The sequence below is a fragment of the Oryzias melastigma genome, linkage group LG5 (genome assembly GCF_002922805.2).
Source record: "Oryzias melastigma strain HK-1 linkage group LG5, ASM292280v2, whole genome shotgun sequence".
In the NCBI taxonomy this organism is placed as follows: Eukaryota; Metazoa; Chordata; class Actinopteri; order Beloniformes; family Adrianichthyidae; genus Oryzias; species Oryzias melastigma.
The window spans coordinates 7,837,816-7,865,806 of NC_050516.1; the positions used below are offsets into that span (position 1 = coordinate 7,837,816).

Here is a 27,991-nt window from a genome sequence, read left to right on the forward strand (position 1 = left end):
AACAGAATACGGTATAGTGGACCAGGCACGGAAATCTCCCCAGATTAAGGGGGAATGGCAATGATACGGCCCAGAGGGAGGCGGAGATGTGATTTATGGCTTTAATGATAGACAGGGCTACTGTATGGCCTGTTGGAAATAATAACAGTCTCTTTCATTTAGAGGGAAGAAGGGGACAGAGCTCCCGGTCCTGGGAAACCCGGCTCAACGGATCTGTCGTCACGAGATGGTCTCATTAAGGTACAGTGGAGCAGCCACCGCTGTACACAGAAGTCCTCAATGAATTATGAATGCTGCTTTTACCGTGAAACAGACTCTGTGGACGCTGAGGTATTGACCAAAACCTCAGAGGGGTCTCTTGTTGTTGAAGCAGTTTGGATCCCAGTCTTATGATCCAGCTGGTAGGTGGAGTTCCAACTATGACTACGCCTCTGAGAAGGAGGAGAAGACAGAGATACTTTTTGGTTCAGAGACCGATCTCGTTGAATTTTCTGATACGATGGAGAAAAGTGAGAGTTTACAGCAAAACACACAGAGCAGCGTGGTGTTGACAGAAGGACGCCGCATGGCCTTCCTCAGAATGTAGGACATTAATCCCTACACTGCACAGCCGCGTTATCGGTCAGAGCGACTAAACTTGTCATCAGCCGGCCAAAAACCAAACCGAGAAACAACTGTAAAGTCTCTTTTCTCACCGTCTGATCCTCCAACAGAAACCAACTCTGACTGACAGCGTGCGGCGTTCGAGTTCGTCAATCAGAGGATGAAACCCAGACGACAGTGACCAGTCGTCCAGCTGCTGACCCTTTACTCACATTTGTTTTAGATTTACACTAAATTAGGATAAGTTCAATTTGTGGTTTTAATAACTAAAACAATTATGTCAAGTCAGATGAAATGAAAAATATGATTTTTTTAAATGCTCTAGGTTTATCACGAGGCCTAATTATAAACCATCATGTTAATGGGGTTTCTTTTAATTGTTGAGAAGAAAAAAAAAGGTTTATTGTCACTGACCACATGTACAGGCGGATTAAAGCTATAACTAATTAAAAATGTATATAACATATATGAGTACATAAATAAAATAATAATATTCATAATATTAATTATAATTAACAATATAGCATAATAATAATATTAGCAATTAAATAAATGATTTACATTATTTCATTTATTTTTATTGAATTTATTTTATATTTACTAAATTATTTAATTTACTTTTATTTCATTATTTACTAAAGTACTTAATGTATTTGTATTCCATTTATATATTATTTACTAAAATAATGATTTTATTTGTATTCAATTTATTTAATTATTTATTAAATTATTTAATTTATTTTATTTGAATATTTAATAAAGTATTTATTTTTTTGGTATTACATTTATTTATCATTTACTAAAATATGTGTTTTGTTTGTATTCAATGTATTTAATAATTTACTAAATTGTAAATATTTATTTATTAAACTTGTTTATTTTGTTATAGTAAGTTTATTCGTATTGAATTTATGCATTTACTAAATCATTTCATTTATTTGTACTAAATGTATTTATTTACTAAATTGTTTAATTTATTTTTTTAATTATTTACAAAATGGTTTAATTTATTTGTAACAAATGTATTTATTTATTTACTAAATAGCTTTTTTAACTTATTTAATTGTTAAAAAACATTTACTAAATGTATTTCATTTATTTGTAACAAATGTATTTGTATTAAATTTATTTAACTATTTACTAAATTATTTATTTAAATAAAATACCTATTTGTTTATTTAAAAAGTTTTAAAAAAATGATTAGAGCCCCAAAAAAGAAAATAAAACAAAGATACTGAAATTAAAAAAATAAATTCATAAAAAAGCGCCAATACATATTGTACATGCATATTAAGTAAATGAACAACGTGGACACAGCAGCACAGGGTAATCAGGACACATAGGAGTTAAAAAGGCTGTCGTGCTCCGAAATAAACTAATTTTAAGATAACTGAAAGTGCTTTTGACATAAAAAATACAAGAAAAGGGAACAAAGTGCAGATATTGATGATTTTAAAAAGTTGGGAATATTTGTATTGATATAGATATAAATATGTTGGTTTTATTGTGAGTTATCATAGATTGTCTTTGACAAATCCAGCAGAACCAGTTCGACGTGGAAACAGTCACTCCAGTTTCATTGACATCAAACCAGCTTGTCCTTTCTTCTATGCATCTCCGTCTCTGCAAACGTTCATACCAACACTAATGTACGTGCCCCGTTAAACGGTTGAGGTCAGACTGACACCGTATTTCACAGCAGACCGACGTCAAACGAAGCAGTAAACGGCGCGCTGGCCGTCTCACCTGGCCACTCTTTTGTTCTGGAAAAAGAAACCTGGCAGCTGATGCAGACTGGAGGGTTTATAAGAGCGCTTTCCATATTTCCCAATTCCATGTCAACTCAAAAAGACCTGTTTAACAGATCAGTACGTTTAGAATTTTGCTGCGGAAAATTCAGTAAAAGAGGGTCCCACAGCTTTACAGGCAACAGCTGAAAAGAAGGAGAAAGGGAGCCATTCATGTGTCTACCCATCCAAAAGTGTTTCATGAGCGCTCTGATGCCAACACTCTGCAGAAATGAGGCTGCAGAAATGTAGACGCAGATATAAGCAAATCACTTTCATCAGACAGACAGCTTTCAGACAGAAGCAACTGCAGAAATCCAACACTTTGGTGAAAAATGGAGCAATGAAAAATCTAAAAAGCTCCAGGACAAAAGAAATGTCATGGTCCATGTCTTTAAAAATGGAGCCTGGAATTTCAGGGTTTCACCCCAAACTGTGGGTCCATCCAGACCCACTTCTCCTTAAACCTGTCCTCTGTGAGATCGCCATTGTGGTCGTCAAAGGAGCAACCATCTGTTTGACAACCGTTTTGACTGGCAAATGAGGAAAACTGTCAGGAAGTAAGAGACGGAGATGGCTGTCATGCAAGCCACAGCACATAATCCCAAAATACTGGTATAAATCCCCTCAGTGTATGGAGGGAACTGCACCTGAAGACGTCCGCATGCACGGGAGGACAGACAACTCCTTTTATTGGCGGGGTCTGTCCTTGTTTGGCTGATAAGCAGATCCCACCACATGTTATGGGAGTAGAGTCATTAAAGTCTGACAAACAAAGCTGGTTTATGACCTATTCTACATCCTTTAAAGACATTTCATCCACTAAAAGATGCTTTAAAAGCTGCTGTAAATTCCTGTGCAGAGGCCCTAAATCCCTATCACTGCGAGTGCTATGATAAGGCTCCACGCTGCTTCCCTGACAGAGGCTAATAAACATTATTCAACAGCACATCCCTCCATGGTTTTGGCTGATAGGAAGACTTGAAAGTACGAGTGTGCGTAGCAGAGATGCTCTGGATACATTCACATTAAAGCTCTCACTTTAGAAAAGGAACCCTGTTCCATCAAGTCTAATCTTCTTCTGCATCTCTTGTTTTGTGCATAAAAGGAACCTCCTAATTAATAATTTAGATCCCAATTACCCAAGGGTCTGATGAAATGAGAGTTTATAATGAAACGTTACATCTTATATAACATAATAGGTCAGGTTTTCATGCCTTCTGAAAAAATGAAACATTTACGTCCCAACAAACTCATGGAAATGTAAAGACTGGACAGCTCTATTAAATCATGAAGCTTGTCTAACCTTATTCTCCCAATGGATTATTCATTAAAGAGGATTCCCTCAGGACTTCTAAATTATCTCTCAACCATCACTACCTTTGAAACTGATTATAAAAAAGGAAAAACAATCGTCTTAAATCCAAGTCACCATGAAGGAATGCAACCTTGAAATCCTCTCTGCACAAGACAGAAACCAGTCCTGACACTTTATCTGTTTTTAAATCCTATAAATCTCAACGCTGAGTAATTGCATTTGAGCAGATTTACACATTTAGCTGCACGTTTTAAGCACTTTAAAGCTTGAATTTCCTTTGCCCTATTTTAGACGGTCCTGAGGTTTACCAACACCCCGCTGCAGCCAATGATAAGACTGTCACCAGAGCTTGACAAATTAGTTTTGCATGTCACCATATATCACATAAAACAGGCTAAAAACCGCCTCACTTGTCATGACTTTTTTCTAATGGTGCACACTGAGTTTCTGGGTCAAGTTCTGGGGAAACTGTAAGAGGATCCTTGGGTTTTTTTCATGCTTAACGATAAGACTCATCTCAGGCTGTAAATGTTTTAGGGAGCATGAATAAATGAGAAGCCTCAACTCCCTGCTAAACTTTTTCAGATTGTTTCACACCAAGACGTGATTACAAGCAAGAATGAAGACAACTGGTTGGGTTTGATAAAACATTGGTTGAAAATGAAGAAAATAAAATCTTGAATTTGACTGGATGACGGAAAAGTGGCTTTTGTTTGTCAACTCCTTTCATTTTAGAGCAACTTTACTTTAGGTGAACAAACAGTGCTCAAATTCAGAACACTTTCAGTTTACGCCCTTCTAAAGAATCCAGTTTGATAGTACAGTCATTGTTGAAGAAAACCTGAGAAGCTGAGACCTGTCACATCTCTTTTACAACAAACACGTTCGGTCTGGGAGGAGACATTTGAATGTTCGGGGGGGTTTTAGACATTTTCAGTTGGTCTGCTGTTATTTAAATGAAACACCTGTTGGGTGGAGGCACCTGGATTCATCTGATGGTTTTTTATTTTCTTATTTAGCTGATATTTACCTGGAGATGTTTGACTGGCAGCACCTTCGCAAACGTCCCATCAAACTGACAAATGATGGAGATAAGAAAACATGCACCTTTCAAAGCGTGAGTCATGCCGGCCCTCTTTCTGTTTTCTTTTGTCTGCTTATCAGGTACCACATTTCATACCTGTGTGTGACATGAGGAGGAATTTGAACGGTGTTATTGATGTGCGAGGGGTCAACCTGAAGGGAGTTGATCTGCTGCCAGTCAATACAAGCCATCTGCCAACAGAGTCATCAGATCCCAGACGTTTCTCTGTCTGGGCAGAACCTGTCGCCTCCCACCTCTGTTATCTTAAACACACACACAAACGTGCACACACACAAACACACACCTCCAATAGTCTAACTCCCAGACCTCAAGTTAATGAAAAGGCCGGTATGAAACCCAATATACTTTTTAACTTTAGGGAATTCCAGTTTCAACAATAAGTTTTGAAAAATTGCCGTGTTTCGGGGGGAGGGGGGGGTATCATGGATCTGCCATATGATGGAGAAAATCCAGATATTTGGATACAATAACTTGTATCTGCAATAGACCTGTACAATAATCAATAATGTATCCTTATCTGGATATCAGCCTGTGTAATATATGTATCTCAAAAGACGGCACAAACAGCAATAAATGCTTACCTTAAATGCCAACAGACATGCTCAGACAATCTCAACTTTGAAGTATTTTACAAATCAAATACAGACCTTTATGCGTTTGACCAATCGGATGGACCTCTTCATGTCAATGACCAATCAAATTGAGCCTTTTATGTTAGATAACCCCTACTATGTGGACATGAGTCATTTGGAGTATAGCTAAAGTTACCTTGACTTTTATTTAAATATTGTTGTAATTGGATGGAAATGTCCATCCATCTTCTTCTACTCATCCAGACCGGGTCGCGGGGGCAGCAGTCTAGAGATGCCCAGACTTCCCTCTCCCCAGCAACTTCCTCCAGCTCTTCTGGGGGGACCCTGAGGCGTTCCCAGGCCAGCTGAGAGACATAGTCTCTCCAGAGTGTCCTGGGTCTTCCCCAGGGCCTCCGCCCAGTGGGACATGCCTGGAACACCTCTCCAGGGAGGTGTCCAGGAGGCATCCGGATCAGATGCCCGAGCCACCTCAACTGGCTCCTCTGGATGTGGAGGAGAAACGGCTCTACTCTGAGCTCTCTCCGGGTGACTGAGCTCCTCACCCTATCTCTAAGGGAGCGCCCAGAGAAAACTCATTTCTGCACAGCTCTCTCTTCACCACAACAGACCTGTGTGGTAAATAGAAAATGCATTAGTTGTTTTTCATTTTGTTATTTGTTCATCTATGACAATACTGATCAGTTATATCGAGCAATTGTCCTCTTTGTGTGCAGCCCTAATCTGTGATGTTTACTTTTTTACATTAAAGTCCCCCTCTGATGAAAATCCTGTTTTAGAGTTTTTAACATGTCTGTGTGTCATTTTTCTTCTGAAAGAGAACAAATGTAATAAGAAATCATTTTGTTTTTACATTTCCGAGTATTTCTCCTTTTAAATCAATCAAAGTGTCTTGGACAGACTCTGTTTGAATGAATGATCTTCTTTCCATCAACAGCTCTGCTGCACATGCACTAAACCCTCATCTGTCCCTAGTGTCTAGTTCAGGTTCTGGAGAAGAGAAGATGGTATCTTCACATTGACTGCAGTCAAATGAGCCGCCGTTCATGAAAACATGAAAATGGCTTTTTAAGACATTTAGGTTGTGGGATTCTAGTTAAAAACTCATAATCATAATTAAAACACTTCTGGGAACGTTTTTTTTAAATAAAAAAATTCTCATAGGGGACTTTAAAGGTAACGTGAACAAGGAGAAACCATTAGCTTGTTTTCTTATTTATACCTTTCCCTACAAACTGACCCCCCACACACACATTCTAACGTTCCTCAGAAGTACAACTTCCTCCCTGCATCCACCTGGAATTCCTTAAGCCCCTCCTGTCAGACATCCCGCCGTCTCTTAAAACACCTGAAACTCTGTGTTCTAAGAGGCTGTCAGAGTACCACCAAGCAGCCACGACTGTTTAACCATCAGCACCCCATCTGCTTCCCCTGACGGGGACCACACATTTCATGGAAGGGGGGGATCACACAGGAGGTTCGGCATCTCGGTGGATTCCAGGCCTGTGAGCTCGCTCCCATTGCTATGGAAGAGTTATGGTGGGGTCACGACCCCCCGGAGGTCTATAAAGCAGGGAATGGGAGGCAGTGGAAGGCAGTACCTCAGCCATATGCCGGCCTGCTTCACTTCTGGGACCATTACCGCGTCCAATCACACCGACACACAGCTCCAACATGCCGAGGAATAACCCAAATATCGCTTTCAGTACAGGCAGCCCTAAAGCCCCCGCAATCAACATCCTCTTAATCAACAGCCGCACAGCACAAAGAAATAGAGCTGGCTGTCCATTAAGGCACCTTAAGGACTAAGTGTTAGTCAAACTAACATACACTGGGAGACATTGGATACCAGCGGTGAGCAAACACAGTGCTAATGGTTTCACGGTGGTCAGCAGTGAGAGAAGACAGAGAGCAAGAAACTGTAGAACAAATGAGAGAAAGCACTTCAGAGAATTAGGAAACCACGGCCTTGGAAAAAGTTTATGAGAAGAAAAACACTCAAATGGCTACCATAAGCTACTTCTGTTCACACAGCGGGTGTACCTGCGCCTTTAAAACACAGACCAGAGCAGCTGGAAACCGAATCAGGCCCAATCTTTAAAGGAATGAAGTCCTTCGGGATTCAAAATAAAGGATTCTAGTTTCTTATTGCAATAAAAGTTTAAGAAATAGGTCACTGAATAGATTAGTATTCTATATTTTTATAACAATTATAAACTACTGTTATCAAATGTATTTCTTAAGCAGGAAAACTCCTTCCTGCCAAACAAGAATTGCTAATCTAGTACATGAAAGTCATCTGCATTGGGGGATATTTTAAATGTAAGAAAGGGGTAAAAAAAAAAATCAATGAAGTATAAATAATATGACATAAAAAGAATTTACTTTGTGCCAAAACCTTCAACAGAATGTCCCAGCAGCTCAGCTCAAGTTCAAGTTCAAGTTTAAGTTTAAGTCAGTTTTATTGTCAAATAAACTGTATACACATGGTATGCAGCACAGAGGAAACTGCCTTCCTGTCAGTCCGTGGTGCAAACAGCCAATATTAACAATGATGACAAAAAAATTTGATGTACAAAATATACTAATAGGAAGTATCTAAAAAAGACAGAGTAAGATTGGAAATGTATGATGGATTAAATTATAAAGTGGCAAAAGTGGTTATCGGATTATGTATAAAGTGACAGCAGTGTTAGTTCCAACCGCCCTTACGGGTGGATACGGGCTGTCTACTGGCAAAAAAAGGCTTAACGGTACGGCACACGCAGGAGACTTGCTGTAAACATGCTGTAAACACGTCTGCAACACATAGCAAGTAGTAAGTTAGGGAGAAGTAGGTGAGACGCAGGCGTGCCGCAGAGATTTTTCCTTTTTTTTTGCCTTTTTTCAACCCCACCCCAAATGCTCAACACGTGCAGCGTGACTGTTAACAATTACAAACTAGAGTGTAGTTTGTAATTGTTAAACACATCAGTTTTGATCCGTAAACAATTCTAAATCGTTTTATGAATTTAAAATAATTCTAATGTTTATATGATTTAGAGTAAAAGTAATTGTGTTTTTGACTCTGACATTTTTAAAGAGACACAAACATGGCTGACCTTCCTGATCTGGCCATCTGACCGTTTGGAAGCATTTTGGCCTTCATAGTGTCGAGGTTCAGCTGGATAAAAGTCAGGCTGTGGGTAAGTCATGTCACACCAACATTAAATATGTAGGAAACACAACACATTTGAGGAATCACAATGTGTATATTATTTATGTCCGATTTTTTGGTTTCAATAAAAGTCAAACAAGTAAACTGATAAGAAGTAAACTTATCATGACTTAAAAATGAACTTTGGTGGAGAAAAGTACATCATATTGGTTTAGTGTCTTGTAGTAAAGAGAAACATTTCTAAAAAAAAAAAATGCAGATCTGGGATGCATTGATAATTGTTTCATAATCAAGTCATTGCCTCCTGAATCGTAATTGAATCGTGAGGTGTCTCAAGATTCCCAGCTCTAGTTACTACCCCTCAATGATGTCATCAGTATTCGATGGTCCTCCAAGTTATCGTGTAGCTGCCAGTAATGGGAAAATACAAAGCAACATTAGTTTACGAATACCACTTCACGGTTCTGCTTTCATGGTATTCCTTGAGGTGGCGGTACGAGCCTCGAGGAAACTGAAAGACACACCTGTGCTCCCCTTAAGATGCAGCCGTTCCTCTCTATGACCCCTGAATGACCGCTGTAGGGTTGCATGTCACTAAAACTTCACAAGTGTCCTTTTGTTCTTTCAAGATTTCAGTGGAGCCGACACAAGAAGTTCCCCCGCAGAACTGGAGCCTCAGATCAGGAACAGGAACGCGTAAACGAGGCTTAACGGACGATAACTTCAGCAGATATTAGCATTGAATCCTTTGAGGTGAGCTGTCTGTCAGTTTCTGCATCCAGAACAGTGATTCAGTACAGAATGCATGTCTGTCTTTACACAGTTGGTTTGTTTTGCAGCAGCTCCAGCCTCACGGCCTGACAGCGTACGTTGTTCCCCTGATGTCCTGAGCAGCTAACGCACATAAGTGTTGTGAGGCTCTGCTCAGCTTCAGCTTCGGTCTTATCTCCATGTTTACTTGTGACACGGATCAAAGGCAGACTGCTTTTGATGGGTTGGTCGTAAAAAGTGTAAACTCCTCCACTCCTGTGAAGGAGTTTACGATTTCATTCCAACGGAAAAAAAAAAAGCCCAGGAGGCGCAGGGCGGCTCCAGCAGCTGCGCCCGACAGGTGAGCGCACGGGACAGACGTCCAAACACAGACAAACGGGAGGAGGGAAAGGAGAATGTGGAAGAGCCTAAGAGGCAAAAGTCTGCACACCCGGGATACTGTTGTTACCATGGCAACAGGTGAGCAGAGTGGCGAGGCAACAAGTCATTCATTACCAGTGGTAAAGGATGACCCCCTTCCTCTCAGCCAACAGTAAGGCGGGAGCGCTCAGAGGAAAGTGGAAAATATAAATCTCATTCTTTTTGTTTCATAGTTATTTGGTAAACCAAAATTTCATTTTTTTTTTCTGTAAATCTACATGACTTTTCCAGAATAAACTAAAGTTTTTCCATGTTTTTGGAAATAACTACAAAGACTTCTGCTTGGAAACTAAGTTTGCTACTTTTTTGCTTGTTTAGTTTTCTACTGTTAAGTTATCAAGTTTCTGTTCCGTTTTCTGCTTCCCTCATGTTCACACCGTGTTTCAGTTGAGACTCAGCTACTTCCATTCAATTATTCTACTCAGAACTTTAAGAGTTTTGGTTTGTTTTCATTTGTCTTTAGATTTAACTATTTTTAAAAAAGAGTTTCAAACCAAAACCCCTTTTAGGGTTATCTCCTTTTCATTCAACATTCTTAGCTAACTGTGTCCCTTTTTATCATTAATTAAAGATTTAGAATCTAAAAATGGTACTTGGTAAGTAAAGTCAAACTAAAACCTGGATAGATCATAGATGTAGAAGAGACAGGAGGCAGAACTGAAGACGCTGAAGTTCTCAGGTGGAGAGCATCAGGAGGGAATCCATCACAGCAGCAGCTCATGTTTGATGTGTTGAGATAAATGCATGGAAGCAGGTGGAGACGCTTTTAGGTGAAAGTGTAGGATCGGCTGAGGTGACCCCTAAACCGGCGGCCTCCTATCGTTTTCAGGCCACAGACCGCTTTCTGTTGGACAATATTTTCATTACAAGGATGAAGGTGTTCAACTTTTAAGGTGCATCAAATAAACACACCAAGACAGTCACTAAAACTTAGGGTTAGGTAAAATCGATTAATCAATTTGAATCGATTTAAGCTTAATAGATCAATAATCAATTCATAAGAAAATATAAACTGATTTAGCACATAAAGCTAAAGCCTGCTAGCTTAATGCTAACGTTTAATGGAATTTCTCATAGGACGGCTAATGCTAACGCTCGGTCGACGTAAACATACATTCTGACTAAATGAACATCTTTATAAACTCACAGACATGACTTTTACAAATTCTTTTAAGGAAATATTTTTAAAGTAACCACTTGTGGAGTAAAACGTTCTTTCTTCTTCTTCTGGAATAAGGTGTACTGCTATAGCATGATCTCCACCTAGTGGTCAAACTGAAACGTCCTCCAGGAGAAGCAGAACAATGTTTACAATGTTAATGATCTGAACATTTTAGTTAGAACTTCTCCTTTAGAGAATCCATGGAACACTGAATGATATTAACAATCTCATTATTTCACTGATACATTTACAGTATGTGAACTGGATCAGATTAATATGAATATATTCAAATTATATGGTAGATTATTAATGTATTTATAAACAAATGTGCCTAAATGTGTAAACTCAAAACTGAATTGAAGAATCAAAAGAATTAAAAAAAAAACAGAATTAAATCAATTCTGGAAATTATAATGGATACCCTGCCCTATAAATATAATCACAAACGTGAATCCATCGTTAGAACTACTTTATTAGCAGCATTTTCATCACATCAGACAGACAGTCACTGAATAATAATGCATTATTATTATTATTGTTATTATTATTATTATTATGGGGTGTGGGAACAATTGTCACAATAAATCCACATTTGAAGTAAAGACTGCTGGTTTGTGTCTGTTAAATAAAGCTTTTATTTGAAGTTACAGGTTCTTCTTCTGTAAAAAGATTCTTAAAAAGAAACATTTCAAATACATTTATATTTTGTTAACTTTACTAGCTCGGAGGTTTCTAATCTAGCAGCTTTTAATCTAATTCTAAATGTTTCTAATTTAACAGCTTTAAGAAATCATGGGATGAATTTTCGGCACGCAAACGAGTGATGTGAGAATGAGTCTAATGTGGTGGAGAGAGTTTTACAAAATAAAACTTTCTTCAGAATCAAATTATAAATAAAGTAGAAAAAATATAGGTTTGTTTGTTTTGTTTTTTTTTCGCAGCTTGGTACCAGCTGTCCTCTGGACCAGTACTGATCCACAGCCCGGGAGTCAGGTCAGGTACCGCTGCCCTAAAGGGAGCAGCCGAAAGGTAAAAGAAGATCATAGGTTTGTATGAACTACATCCTTTTATGGGAAATTGTCTTTCTAAACTCAAAGTTTGCATTAATATGATTTATCATCGAGTAAAAATATGCATCAAGCTGAGTTTCGGGACCACCTCCCATTTGCTGCAAGCCTTTCAAATGGAAAAGCATCAACAGGTGGGAAGGAGGAGACGACATGAAACAACACGGCTGCCAAGAAATCTCCACAAAAATTTTGCACAGACATGGAAATCAAGCGAAAACAATCGGCATAGACGGAGCACAAGCTGAAGGACTCGGCCAGCTGAAGCACAGAGGGGCCGATTCACGGAGCCGGCGAGCGGCTGGCATGCAAATGGAGCCTGCATGGGGTTACAGGCAGGGTGAGAAGCGGCTGCACCAAGAGCCTTCACAGGCAGTCATTTGCCAGCATTCAGCTCTCATCAATATCAGGACCGATTAATGAGGCTGGGGGAGGGGGGCAGCCAGGTGTCGGAGGAGACAGAATGGAAATAAAGAGGGCGCAGGCACTGATCCGCGAGGAATTCCTGCAACAAGAGCAGTGGGGGGCGGGGGGTCCTGCTGATCAATCGGAGTACTACAAAAAGAATTAAAAACGTTTTTTTTCTTTCATAATTTATGATATCAGCCATAGAAATCAGAAACAAATGAATAAGGAGATATTTATAGCATCACAGGGAACAGAAAAATTTTTCTAAATGTCAGATCATTTTATAAAACTGTTCTTTGAAATAATACATAGTAAAACTACAAAAGTTGCACTACCTGCGATAATGTTAGTGTGAATGCTTTTTGCTAAAAGTAGTCTCTGAAAATGCTGAAGCTTTTTGCTGAAAATGGTGACACAATTTACTTTAATTGCTGAAAGGATTTACTGAAAATGCAAAAACTATTTGCAAAATGTTCAATTTGCATAAAGTCTGGAAATTTCTCCAAAGAACTATGAAAGAGCGCTGAAGTTGAACGAAATTTTTGAAAAATTGGTTAGTAAAATTGCTTAAAAGTCCCTAATACATGCTAATTTTACAAAAATACTTAGTGTGTTGCTTAAATATTAGCTAAACTCCAAGTTAGCTACTAAAAAAAACCTCAGCAGATGCCAAATTAGCCAAAAATTGGCAGCTAGCTGCTTAAATACCAACTAAACTCCAAAATAGCCTAAAATTTCTCAGTGAATGAAATTAGTCAAAAATGTTAGCCTGTTGCTAAAATAGAAGCTAAACTCTAATTTAGCCTAAAACACCCCCAGTAGATAACAAATTGGAGAAAAATGTCAGCATTTTGCTAAAATATGAGCTAAACTCCAATTTTTTTTTTTAAATTACTAAAAAAAATGAAAACATAGTCCATGAATATATTTAAAGGCTTGTTGTTAATCTACTTAAAATTTTGAAATTTGAAGACTTTCTCATTCATCTCCTTTGGGGCACATTTTGCTCAATATTTCAAGAACTATGAAGTTTATGAATACTAAAAATACAGGCAGTAACCGGAACGAGTTGAACATTTTGATACTAAGATTGAAGAAATTGCTGAAAGTGTGATTGAGGTTTTACGTGTCAAAAAATATACGGAAAGGAGCAATTCATTTATTCCAAAAGAACCAGAAATCGTCATTTTAGAGGAAACCGTGAGGACTTTCTGCAGAGAAGCTTGATCTGCTGGAGCGAGGGGTCAGAGGTGTGTCACTGCTTCAAATCTGTGTTTCTGAAGGATCCACAAAGATCTGTGAGACTGGGGTTGTGTGTCGTGCCTGTGGGTGGCCGCACATGTATGTGCATTGTGTCATGGCTGGAGTACATGTGTGCATGCGCGCGCCTCAGCACAAAGGCAGAGCGTTTTAGCATGTGTGTGCGAAGGAGGGGACGGCGGGTCTCGGGTGGAGGATTTTGGGGTGATTGCAACATGTTGGGTTGGGAGAGGATACCAGCCCCCCCTTCAGAGTCCCCCTCGCTTCATCTGTCACCGCCGGGTCACGTGACCGCTGGTTCTCACAGCGCCACTGAGTAGTCAGAAACAAGAGGGCAGCGTGTTGGGGCCGCATGCCTGTTTCATTGTGAGCGCCGGGCGCCTCACTGCTGAATGCCACAAACCGATCCTGAAACATCAGCATCAAAACCACCAACGGCAGCAGAGCAGAGCGGGCGGCGCTGCGTGGAGCGGCCTCTGGGAGGCTGCGAGGAGCGTTTCCTCGTCATCCGTCTGTGGGTGTGCCTCTGCTGCCCCCGGCTCCTCGTTTGTCTGCTTCTCCTCGTCATGGCAGGGAAAGAAAGGAAAATGGGTCTCCCCATGTCTACAGGCTGTTCAGCAGCACATTTGTAACCATAATCTCTAATAAAATCTTTCCTTCATTTAATTTTAGCAAATGTTATCTTTGTGTGTAAAACTAAGCATTAAGCCTCAAGTGTTAATTAATGTGTCACTATTTTGTCTTTGTTTTCACGCCTATTGTTTGTAATACTGTCCTTTACGTGGACATCTTCTAAGGGGCTCTTTTCCTCCTTCAATACTGAAGCGGAAACTCACATAAATGTCTGAATTTGATATATTCCAGTCTAGAGACCCATGAAAATGCTGTTTTTAACATGTTCGCGTTAGAGGTGTGTATTGGTAAGAATCTGGTGATAACAATATTTATCGTAATATACGTGTCATGATACGATGCGTATGTCCCAAGACAGTACCAGATAATCTTTCACTCCTTTTATAATTATGACTTTAAAATTATCTGAATATGAATACATTTTTAACAAAAATAATGTAATTAAATACATGTTTTTTAATGATCAGAACAGTAAACGCTGCAGCTGTATAAACAAGCCGCTTTTACCAAAGCAAATTCATGATGCTTTTTTTCAGGAAATTTAGGAAATATTTAAACGAAAAGCAAAATTAAGACTGAACTACTTGTTTGCTGTTAAATAATTATTTAAATGTGCTTTGGCAGTATTTCAAATCGAGTATCGCCAAAGTATCAAATCAGTATCAGTATCGTGATATATCATAGAATCTATATTTTCTTACACCCGTAGTTCTTCTGGCATTATTCTGATGATGGAGGACAGATATAAATATAATTAAGCTCAAAACTGCATTTCTCAGTATTTCTTTATTCAAATTGCTGTGAATCAAAAGATGAAAAAATGAAGGATTGTGTTTAAGCTCCTATACAAATATATCCATGAAGGTCTTTGTTTTCCTCGTCTGAGCTGGAATCTGGATCAGATCTGTACGTGGATGTAGACACTACTAATGTTGGGTTGGGGGTCTGAGGGGCTGTAAGCTAGCAGGAGAGAATGCAAACCAGGGGAATCCAGGCCTCGAGGGACCAACAAACATCCTGCCATTAATTATTGGCTAAGCACACCTGATCCAGGTAATCAGCAGCAGATAAAGCAGATTTCTGGAAAATCAGGCCTGGAGTTTGACACCCCTGGTGTAAACAGAGAGCTTTCAGCAACAGGGAATTGGGAATGGGCTTGCTTCACATCTTCCACAACTCAGAGGTAAATTTTTAATGAACTCCTGCCGCTCGGCAGAAACTATGACCTAGAAAACTACAGTTTTTTTTAATTATTTTGGCTAAAAATGGCATCATAATAACTAAAAGACCACTGGGAACGCTTTGACAACAGATCAGGAGATGATCAGAGTGGGACTCTAAACTCGTAGTTTAAGGAACGTCTCCGTCATTCGTGACAAAGTGAAAGAGCGACGTAAATGCAAGCACAGCAGAAACAACAATAACACTTTTAACTGCTATTAAAGGTGGACGTTAATAATGCAGAGGAACTCTGCAAAAATAGACAGGAGAGCAGTGGTGAGAGGAAGCCTCAAAGCGTGCTACTCAACTGGAAACAGTGAATCAGTGTCTTGGTGAGACGGTAGATTTTCAGCCGCACAGTCATCAGGGAGCCAAACTGGAGATATAGCGATAGCGAAACCACATCTTGAACCAAACTGGCTAACTGATGAAAGATGTATCCTGTGGTTTCTGCTGCATTTCAGAGGCCGTGGAGTCGTTTGGAAGCGTAGCCCTGAGACTTCGTAACTAGCCAAACCAATGACAGCAGAGCCTGTCATTCGTCCAATCACCACAAGCCAACATTTCACAGATCCTTCAAGCCCGCCTTGTGACTCCCAAAGTGGCTCCGCCGTTCTCCGGGGGAGTCGCCAGCTCGTCAGAGGTTCTCATAAGGTCACTGCAAGACATCGGTTCACTTAAACAAAAATAAATTGGGGAATTTTGGTACGACTTTTTGGGAAAATGCCTCTGCAGCTGTGAGAAAAACTTCGAACACAAAGGTCGCCTTGAGTTTGATGACAGCTCTGCGATTCCCGAGCAGGGGGTCTGTGCTGGCAGAACACAATGTGTGTGTGTGCGTGTGTGCGTTTGAAAGAAATCACTGTGCGTTCTGACATCTCTTCTCTGGCACCAGGTCCCTGTTTGTGAGGGTGTTCGGGCCCACGCTAAGTAACGAGCCCCATCCAACACATTCAGACAGGGCTAAGAGGTTAATTGAACCTCTGTGCTGTGCCTTCCTCTGTGTAATTTACTGTGATTAATGCTTGGAGGTTATTGTCAGACTCACTTACTAAATGTCCGAAGCACTATGTAATTAACCACATCTGTAAAAATGTGCCTGGAACCTGAGAACATGGGGGTCGCATCCAGACAGCCATGTGCCACTTACTGAGAGGACAACACTTTGGAAACAAGCTCTGTCCCTCGCACCTTCTGCCTGGCTGACAACAATGATGCTCTAATTAGTTTTCCTCTGAATTTTTGAGGACAGGCACTCACTTCCAACAATAATAATCAGGACGGTTAAATGTGAAGAAGGCCTCAGAGAATAGCTGCTTCTATCACAGGAAAAGAAAAATGAGATGGAAGCTCCAAACAAGAACGACAAAGACAGTTTATTGTCTTCACTCCTCCTCTGTCTGTCCGTTCGTCCGTCTGTTTACCCTCATGCTATGTTCAACCAGGCTCAGACACGTACGTCCAAACGACCACTTCCAAAGTCTACGTAAACGCACGTATAAGCATGTTTCTGCTTCCATGTTCAAAACTCTGGTGTTTGGGGGATTTTCATACAATACACACAGCCATTGAACATTGTCCAATCAGGGTTTGGGTTTGGTAGTGACCTATGGGTAGCATCCTGATTTAAATCAATAGAAATTAATAATTGCAGTTTGTGCCAGGGTGGAATTACATGAGGTTAAGTAGGGATGAACGATATTAGACAACCTTGTGATGTGCGATATTAGTGATTAATATCACAATGACAATAGGACTTGCAATACATGACCAAGTAGCAAAACAACTAATATAATTTCCATTTCACTGCATCAGTTTTATTTACTAAAATTCAACAGAACTTTACTTTTACTCCAAATGATCCATATCTAGCACAAAAGAGGTTCATCCGATTGGTAAAATGCGAAAAGGACTTCATTTAATTTGTTAAATACGTCACAAGATTGTTTTTGCATATGTAAATGCTTAAGGTAACCATGTTTTCCACAAGCTTACATTGCGATGATACAATACATCCCAAATGTATTGTGCAGGCCTAAAGTCAAGACTTTCATATATTGTAATAGAGTTGTCAAAGAAAAAGTCTCCATTGTGAACACCCTACGTTATGAGCGCGTTCTTAAACGCACATCGCACAACGCATTCACAACACCCAGATTTGGACTATGTCTGGTTTCCTATACTATATAGTGCGTTTGTTATTGTGTAGTTCTGTCCAAAATTGAGTGGCCCAGAAGTCTCTGTGAAAAACCAGTGCACACTGATGCTCACTACATTAGGAAATATAGACCACAATGCATTGCGTTTGAACAAGTTTTGCACACAAAAAAAGAATGTTTAAATGTAATTTTTAACTAAACCATCCAGGTTTTCATCCTCACAACACGGTGAATTTATCAGCAGACGTCATAAAATGCTCGTATTGATTCGATTTTCACTTTGAAATCTGCATTACGGAGGCCAGAAAAGGCCTGGCCTACTTTTTTTTAACCATTTTCTCATGATAACGACATCCACTGTCTCATGATCATGAGAAAACTAATTTTGTTTTTTCGTGATAATGAGATAATTAAGAATGTACTGTAACGTCCCCCTCTCCCTTTCCCGCCCTGAGAAGCAAAGACTCCACCTGTTTTAAGTCTCTTTCTTTAGCGGTTAACAACAAAAACAGCAGAAGAAAACACCCCAAAAGCTGTTTTTAATCTCTTTTTTTAATTTATTAGTGGATCTACAATCCTCAAACATCTTAATTCTATCTCATGCACCAGACCCTCTCCCTATATTACGGTCATAGTACACACTTATACAACATGGAAGGGTGAAATAAGTAAGACACAGGGCTTGTTGCAGAGATTTTTTGCTGCACAAGGCAATTGGTGCTGTTTACGTACGTACTCATTCTTGTGCGAGCTCAGTTCTTGTGGGGTCAGTAAGGATCCAGTCCTTGCACCTTACTAACAACTAGAGTGTGGTGTAAGGACACGGCAACGTCTGCTGTACATCAAAAGTGCCTGTAACTTCCACTAGTTTTACAAATACGTCACAATAAACTTACTACAGATACAACAATGATACGTTCCAATTTCATGACGCCCCTCGAGGTGGCTGTACCTCTACGACCGTCCATGAAATCTAGATGTTTCCTTTAAAACACATTTGCTGAAAACCTCAAAAGCAGGAAGTATTTCGTTAGCGAATGCTCTACTGCTGGCGCCTTTGTTTGCAAGTAATTCCGACGTCCAAGAAGATGCAGGAGACGTTCTCCTCTTAAGTGAGATAGAGGCATATAAATAGCAGAAATCATGTCACAGATTATGAGCTGCAGCTCTTGAGGGGCTTAGATTTTAATGGATCCCCTTTTTTGATGATATGGTCGGCCGAATTCCCCTGACGACGTGCTGCCACAGCTTATCTCTAGGAAAGAGTGTGTGTGCGCATTAATTTTCCTTTGTATTCTCTTGGCTGGAGTGTGTGTCTGCATACATTGAGCACATTCTGCCAGCCCAGTGCGGAGACCTTGTGTGTCTGCGTGTGCATGAACTCAGCAGTCTGGATTCTTCTTTTGCTGTTTTTTGATGAAGGCTGTTTATGTGTTTTAATCTTGGATTAGTTGTCCGTCTCACCCGCTGGCTCTCAGTCAGCCGGAGCATCCAGACAGTTATTACAACGTCCTCAAGCTGAGGAAAAAGATCTCCCTCAGGATCTTCCAGCGTGAGCATCAAGTGCATCAAAGTGAGACTTGTTTTAAGAATGTGAAACTTCAACCTGTCCACACCAACAGTAGATGGTTCATGTTTCAAGGTCAGTTGTGACACTTCTTCCTGTAAAGAACTTTATCTACTACAATTAAAGAAACAAAATCACCTTTTAACTTTAATGTCAAAGACTCTGTTTAGTTAATGGTTTCTCCTGTTCTTCCAAAGTGCTTTTTCTAACTTGCACTTCCCTGCCATCGGTTGTTATTTATGCGGTTGAATTAATTCCACAAAGTTGTGGGTTACTTTCAAATGTGAGCTCGCTGACCTTGGCAATAGGACACCAAACTGTAATGCATTCATACCGTTGGCAGATTTTATGCAAACGAATGGAAAATGAATATTTGATCAGGTTTTTGCTCGCCAAGGTTACAGAGCTGGACCTTTTTCCTTATGAATGTTTGATTCTGACGCTTTGTAAACTTCCCTGTCCTACAGGCAGATCCACTGAAGCAGGAGCTCAGATTCACAGGAGCTCACTGTGGTCCCCAGCAAAAGCAGAAAATGGACTGTTGCTTCTAACTGGTAGATGGTACTGGATTGCACACAAGCTCCCAGCTGTGCTCTATTCTGACGCATCTACTTGTAAACTAAAAGATCCATCTGGCTCAAATCTAGCTCGGATACTGCTCGCCATTTTTGTTTTCCCTTAATGGTACTTTGGGAGTCTGAGAGGCTGTAAGCTAGACAGAGTGTGTAAACAGGTGGATGATGGGAAATGGGGGCGGAGTTGATGGGTTGCTCTGCATAAAAAGTTCCACAACGCAGAGGTGAATTTCTAATGAACTCCTGCCGCTCTGCAGAAACTATGTCCTAGAAAACAACACAGTTTTTTCTTTTTTTTTTGACTCAAAGCTGCATCACCATAATTAAAACTGGGAATTATTTTAAAATGGATCAAAAGATGATCAGAGAGGGGCTTTACAGGTGTCATTATCAAATAAAGGTATATTCAAATTAATGTGTGTTCATCAACTAAAACCTTTGAATATTTGGCCGTATGTATTCAGTTTTCTGAATATTCAATGTATTTTAAAGGGAATTTTGATGGAAAGTAGAAAAGTATAAACTGGTTTTCAGTAGAAATAATTTTGTTAAAATATTAAAAAAATAAAAAAAAAAATTGCATATGGGAGGATAATGTATGAATTGTTTTACTGGAAGTAACAGTACAAAGTTGAATTATTTAAAACCTCCCAACATTTCTTTAGTCAACTATGATGGTTTTTCACGGTGTCAACATTTTATTCTTTTAGAGCTGTGTGTGGGATGGTCTCCCTGACAGTTTGCTCTTTGTCTCCATCTTTTCTCATCATTTGCTTAAACCGAAACAAACAATGTTTGTCTGTTGCAGAAACGTCTTCTTTGCCGCTTTGTGTAATTTAATACCCTGGTGTCTTTCAGATTTTCCTTTTCTCCTCCAAACCCTGCATCACCGACCCAGACGGCCTCAGTCCTCTTTATACAACTTCCACTCTAGTCCCCAAGATTAGGCAAATGAGCTCTGCAAGTGGTGACATTTCAGAGGAAACCATACAAAACTCCGTCTGGCAAGCACATCATGAGTGCTGTTTCACTTTATTACCCAAGCTAAATTTGTATCTTTTTATTTCCCTCTGAGACTGAGAAGTGTATCAGTGCCACCGGCACCTTCTTCAGAACCAGAGAGTATCTCCTCAGCACAAACGAAAGCTCTTCGACTAAAGATGTCACATTCAGCGCAAACTTTCTCAGTTCACTTAAGCTGTGAGATGAAAAGAGATGTTTTCACCTTTGCCCCGCAGACTGATTCATGTAAAGCTTTAGTCACAGCTGCTCTTACAGTGAGTTTCACCTGCGTGAAATATCAAGGTCGTAGACCGCAAGTTGATCCCAGAGAGAGAAAATGTTCATGCACAATTTTTCTATAGGCAGGTTGCAGGTGATAGGGGGTAAGGGTAAGTACGGGTGAGGTAGGTGAGACGCAGGAGTGTCGTATGGATCATGGGAACTGTGCAAAGAGCCTGTTAGTGTTGTTCCTTGTGTTCGGCCTGACTGCTGGAAACTGGACAACCAGAGTGTGTGGACAACCTACAAGCATCCACACAAACTACGGCACTTACATTCCACATGCACAGTCTGTGCAGTAAGGGCCCAGTACCTGCACCTTAACGACTACAGCATGGTGTAAGGGCATGGTACTACAAGTGTATGCAACTTAGATTTGCCTCATAAATACTTCCCTATACACTTAGCATGACAATTTCCATGATGTACCTTGAGGTAATGAGCCTCAAAGGAACTGAAAGACACACCTGCACTAACTTGAGTTGCGTCCGCTCCTCTCTACGACCCACCATGGACCTGGACAATCCAAAAACCAGCAGAACCCAGTCAGCAAGTCAAGTGGGCCCAATATGGTTTACCAGTGGGCCCACACTGGCTCTGCTGCCCAGGAACCAACACCCTAGGCAGTGACCCTGCTAACTCTGCTGGCCCCGCTACACTGTCCACCCGGCGGCTAACTAGCGTAGCGAACCAGCCCACTGCGAACCAGCCCACTGAGTGCCCACTTAAGCCAATGTGAGTAAACACAAGTGGGGCCCATATTTCCTCCCCACTTGACTTGTAAATTTTAAACTATATGGGGCCCACTTGGCCTTACTGGCTAGGAACCCATACAGGGGTTGACCCACATCTTAAAGTCCCCCTCCAAAAAAAATCCTGTTTTTAGAGTTTCTAACATGTCTGTGTGTCATTTTAATTCTGAAAGAGAACAAATATAATAAGAAATCATTTTGTTTTTGCATTTCTGAGTATTTCTCCTTTTAAATCAGTCAAACTGTCTTGGACAGACTCTGTTTGAATGAATGATCTTCTTTCCATCAACTGCTCTGCTGCACATGCACTAAACCCTCATCTGTTCCTAGTGTCTAGTTCAGGTTCTGGAGAAGAGAAGATGGTATCTTCACATTGACTGCAGTCAAATGAGCCGCCGTTCACATTTCTGTGGTCAAATCAGCATCACTGGATTTTTGGTGTGAGTTTCATCCAATACTTACGGTAGCAGGACTGAGAACGCTGGAAAATCTCCACCAGACTCCACGGAGCTTCTTGATGTGACCACGGAAATGTGAACGGCGGCTCATTTGACCGCAGTTGGAAAGGATTGTAAATCAATGAAAGAGCATTTTGATGTTAGCTTTGATTATTTTATCAAGAACTCTGAGAAACCAATGATTGAATGTATTGATCACAGTCAATAAACATTGGAGAATTAGCTAAAAGAGTCTTTGGTGAACTGGAAGGAGAAAGAATCAGGATTTTGGAGGAAGTTCTGTCCATGAAGATCTTCACTTCCTCGTCCAGCTGACATCCGGATCAGAACCATACGGGGTCATTACGATAAGCTATTTCCTACGAGATACTTGCGTCTCCTGTACAAATTTAGCCTTTTTATGTTTTCTGCATAAATCTTTAACGGTTGCTGGGATTGAAGCTTGCAACTTTAAGAACTACTTTTTTTTTTTTTAAAGGACAGAAGTGGATAAAGAGTCAGAACCAGGAGCTGGAATGAGATTTATTTATACTGCTAATTTACAGAAATATGTCCCTCATTTTGCTTAAATCTTTTTGATAACTTTAGGCCAGGATCTGTTCATAACTCAAGTCTCTGCTGCCGCATCAACTAATGAGAAAATTCCTGTTTCGTGGTTTGGGAGTGTTGGACCGTTGAAGCCTTTAACAGGTGAGAGGCGGACTGTGTCACCGACAGGTTGCCGCTCCATCACAGCCAAATATGAAATGATGGCCGCGGTTCATTTACCATGCTCTGGCATCTAAGCTCCAACTTTGCAGCTTTCTCTGGCAGCACAATGAGACTCCAATCTTTCTTTATCAGATAATGAAATCTCATATTCGGGAGTCCCGTATCCAAGCTTGGACTGCTTTCAATCTGTGTGCATTCCAGTCCAACAACACAACACACTGATGCAAAGACACACCGAGGCACTGGGGCTTAGAGTAAGTGAAGCTGATTATATCTCCTCACCTCCCGTGTCTCCCTGGTCATTCCATGGTTTTAACCCCTTCACACCTTTCATTACCGTCTTCCATAACAAGCCCAGCAGAGAGCTGAAGGTCAGGGACCAAACTCATTTATGAAACTGGAGGAAGAAATCTGCGGGGCTCCTGGGATTTTATTTTTTCATTAATTCAGTGTGGAGGCAAAACAGCAGCATTCTCTCCCAGCCGTGTTCCTAATATGCATTTTCTGCATAATGCAGCTTTTGGCTTTCCTTCAGTTTTTAAATAGAAACTCCTGGCAGGTGTGTTTAATGGGAAGTTGATGACCAAAGATCTTTTAGACATCAGACGCCATTTGTTGGCGTTGGATTTAGCTCTACGTGAGTGTCTTACAAATATATATTTATATATTTCAGTTTGGACACTATATTTCTATATTTTCCTTCTTTGGCATTACTCCTAAAGTACTATCCTGTTCCTACTCCAACACCAGATTAAAAGGATTATTATTAGTTATCTTTACGGTTCTCTTCTCATAACTTGCCACCATAATTCTGCTCATGTTTATGTCTTTTATTTTAAGCTAGACTTTCAGAAGACCTAAAAAGACACAAAAAGGAGAAATATATTTATTTAGCTTGTGCATGCTTTGTTTAAAGTAAGAAAAAAGTGTCTGAGCTGCCTAAAGCGTTGATTTATAGCTTTAGCGGCATTGTTCTTGTCTGTATAGGGTAAGACATGACATATAGCTGCAAGATAAAATCTTCTTCACAGCTAATTAATGAGGGAAGATGTTACAGCCATTTCAAACTTAACAAAGATGTGTGAATCCCACAGCAGGCAGCCAAGATAATAACAATTCATCACCAATAGCTATCGGTTCGATATAAGCTGGAAGACGGCCAAAACAGCACTTTCAGGAGAGCAAAGACACATTTTGCCTTTTAAAGCTGCTATAAATCCCATTGATTGGAGTTAAATGCTTTTATTCTGTGAATACTGGCTATTACACCAGGCGGGGTGTAAAGGGGGAGAGATCATTCAGAAACAGCAAGGTATTCAACTAATGCTCGTTTCAGATGGAGTCAATATTAGACGCAGTCGTGCAGTCGTGCTGCAGGGCAGAAGTTTCACAAACCTTTGGCGGCGCCACTGCAAAGAGAGCGCCGCTAGTCTCACTGGTCATACTGGTGTTCTCAGACCCATAAACTCACCACTGATCCCACAACAGAACAAGTACTAACCTGTTCAAAGGACATTTTCAGTTGTGTTGCTTATGGCTACATACTAATAATAATAATCATTTTTATTTATATTTTTATTTAATTCCCACCCTAATCCCTAACTACTAAAAGTCTACCGTGCAGAACTATGTAGTGCACTGGATTTTAAACCATTTCAGACACCATGCTTACTCCTTTTTAGAACGTCACTGATTTCACTAAATGTAAATCGAATCAATACGAGCATTTTACAAAATGTTTGAGACCACTGTGGTCTGATTACGAAAATGTGGATGAATTCATGAAAAATTACATAGAATTCTTGTAAAAATTACATAAGAACACTTTTTTTTTGCAAAAATTGTTAAAACGCTATGTATTGTGGTCTATTTTTTTTTATTTATGGTTCATATTTTAAATAACATATAAAACGCAGAAAATGTACTTTGTAAGAAAACAATATTCAGAAATGGTTCCTACAGTCATCGTTTAAGTCCAGCTGTCCTCAGGTTTTCAGGAGTTCAGAAGCAGCGGGGAGGGGGGTGGGGGGGCATTGTTCACTCGATTGTTCTGGAGAGCTCGTAATCCAAAGTAAATCTGTGTTGATATCTGTTGTATTTTTGATTCATTTAATATTTATGGTCGTAGCTTGAATGACTGAGCAGATGATTCCAGGGAGAGCGTGTTCACAGCAACAGCTTGTCTGGACTGATTTAGCTCTCACAAAGAGAGCAGGCTTCGTCTGAGCATCAGCCGCTCACTCCTCCAGCCAGGAGGAGGAGGAGGAGGAGAGCCTGCAGGAGGTGTGTCATTATTTCTAGTCAGAGGGTTAAAGTCACAAATATAATTATCCAGAAAAAAGCTAAAAAAATGAACAATCAGGGGCGGAGCTACACGACACACACACACACACACACACTTGACCCCCCAGTACCTGAGTTAGTCAAGTCAGTCAGTTTCATTATTGACATAAATGAGGAAATCTTCAATACAAGCTTCTTTTGTCATTGCAAAAATAACTAAATCAACATTTTTAAATGCTCTAAAACAATAATATAAACTGTTGGAAATATGCATTTTGATCCTTTCATTTTTGGACATCTCATTTATTCTACCCCCCCCCAAAAAAGGCATCTGGCTGCACCCCTGATAATAATAATAATAACAACACCCAGCAGATGAATAACTTAATTTTCACCTTAATAAATGTTGACCTTCAATATAAAATTGTCTGATAGATTTGTTTTATAATTTCTAATTTACTTCAATACAAATATATTTTATTGATTAAAAAAGTTAACAAAAGAGACAAACATATTCACATGTCTCAGAAACACTTTTTTTTCCACCACAGAATATAAAACCACAATAAACAGAAAAAAAACATTTTCTTTAAAAGTGTGAATGTCGAGTCAGAGCTGATCACAAACAAAAAAAACTCCAAAAAGTTTAACAGATATTCATTTGCTAATCTAAAAGGAAAACCAAACAATCTCCTGATTAACTTTAACCAAATAAAATAAATCACTAATAACTCATAATTTCAAATAATTTTCCTTAATGTTTGAATTGTTAGGGATGCTGTCTGGTATCAGTAAACTCAATGATGTTCAGGATTTCTACGGAGATCAGTGTGAGAAAAAGAAAATAGTTTTACCCTTCAGACACATGACAGTGTGTAAAGCAGCATAACAAGCACTGATCTCCATGAAGCACATGTGTTAAAGTCAAGGCCCGGGGGCCGGATCCGGCCCTCCAGGTGACTCTATCCGCCCCTCTACATCATTTTATGTTATTGTTATTAATGACCTAATGTTATCTTCCACTCATTTCTAACTTGTATAATTTTGACAAAATATATTTTAATGAAGAGTAAAATATTGAAAGTTATTTAAGGTTTAAGTTGATTTATTCTGGAATAATATTCCTGCCTTTTTATTATTCATAATTATGTTAAAAAGTTACTGTTTTAAAGTTTTAAAAATGTTGTTTTAGTGCGGTCAATAAATGTTTATCCTGTCCGGCCCGCGGCCCGTGTGCTTTGTGTTTTGGCCCCCTGCGATCCTGAGTTTGACACCCCTGACATAAAGTGACAATAAAGTTAATGAAATAGAATGTAAGAGTCTACATCTCTACAGATTAAATAGAGCTTCAAAAGAGTCCAAAAAAAGTCCATCATCACTCCGATTTGCTGAGAAAAGTCTGACTCTCCTGTCAATCAACCAAGAACATCACCTGCTGTTGCAGGAAAATGAACTGTGAGGAAAAGAGGAACTAAGTGCAAAAACCTCCATCCATCCATTTTCTGGGGCTACTGAACCCCTTGTGGGGGGTGGGTGGAGCCCATCCTAAGGCGGGGCATACCTCCTGGACAGGTCACCTGTCTGCTGCAGGACCAGAGGACGATCTATCAATCCAGCTGTTTTAGGACTGTGGGGGGAACCCTTCCATGGACGAGGAGAACACGCCGACTCCACACAGAAAGAACCCAACCAGGATTCCACTGGGGGGACAGACCACCCCAAGGGCTCAAAGCTGGTGGGCTCAGGGGTCTCCGTTGACCCGCCGCCCGTCCGCCATGTTTACATGGAGGCTTTGGGCCCCACACATATGCTCCACCCAGATACACTGAAGTCCTCGGGTAAGCATGTAAAGACGTTCTCCATCACAAAACTACCCGTAGAAACAACCGTTTGACATACTGCTGGTGAGGGAGTGTACTCACCTACATCTACTTATACACCCCCCCAGTCCAGGTCCAGATGCTGTTTGCCATTAAGCAACACAAGAAGCATTCACACTGTGGCACAAGCTGACTTCTGCAGTCTTAACAAGGAAATGAGGAACGATTTCCCCTTTTTTATTGTTTTTTTAACCAAATATCATCACATCTGTGGAACATACTGCTCTCCATACATCCCCACAAAGCCTGGCTTCAATAAACCGCGCATTAAATGCGACTGTTGACAAGGAGAGGGGAGTTGGTTTGAAGTCAACTCAGAATGCAGCCGTCCAACAAAAATACGGGATAATTGTTTGTAGTAGGTCCCTCAGCAATCCCAGACCTGAGTCAAGTATGTGTAATCAACCTAAGTCCGCTGACCAGGGAACTAAAAAGGAACTAATGACTCATGCTTTACTGACGGATCTCTGCTGGAGAATGCCTTTCTGTTACGGATGACAGGGGGGGCTTTGAGACTTAAACCCCTTACTGCTGAAGAGTCCTGAGCAAGATGGAGGACGGCAGGGAGTGCGTCCTGACAGGTTAATGCGCAGAGGAAGCCGGTGTGTTTACCTGCACCGTGAACCGTACAGGAGCATCTGCTGTTTGCTGGAGAAGACTCTCAGCAGATCATGTGACTGCTACGCACGCCTGAGAGAATCGCCGACGGCCTTCAGGAGGCCAGGAACAAGTTCAGGGCCAGCCTGAACAACAACGGTCGCACTTTTAAATTCTCTTTGGTCACCGTCATCAGGGCTGAAAGGATACGAGCAACTGCAATATT

General features: G+C 40.2%; 1 protein-coding gene and 1 long non-coding RNA gene across 7 annotated transcripts in view; one reads left to right on the forward strand and one right to left on the reverse strand.

Moving 5' to 3' along the window:
- The window catches only part of ephb2b (eph receptor B2b), a 172,765-nt gene that overhangs the window by 114,684 nt on the left and 30,090 nt on the right, over positions 1-27,991 (reverse strand). The gene's annotated exons all lie outside the window — the stretch shown is intronic.
- LOC112144922 lies at positions 8,173-12,563 on the forward strand. 3 transcript variants are annotated; one of them, XR_004947842.1, is made up of 4 exons: positions 8,173-8,588; positions 9,190-9,313; positions 9,400-9,790; positions 11,855-12,563. It is a non-coding gene; the product is annotated as an uncharacterized LOC112144922 (long non-coding RNA). The 3 variants fall into 3 exon arrangements; XR_002918992.2 differs by having other exon boundaries at positions 8,174-8,588; positions 9,400-9,671; positions 11,855-11,942; XR_004947841.1 differs by lacking the exon at positions 11,855-12,563 and having other exon boundaries at positions 8,180-8,588; positions 9,400-10,296.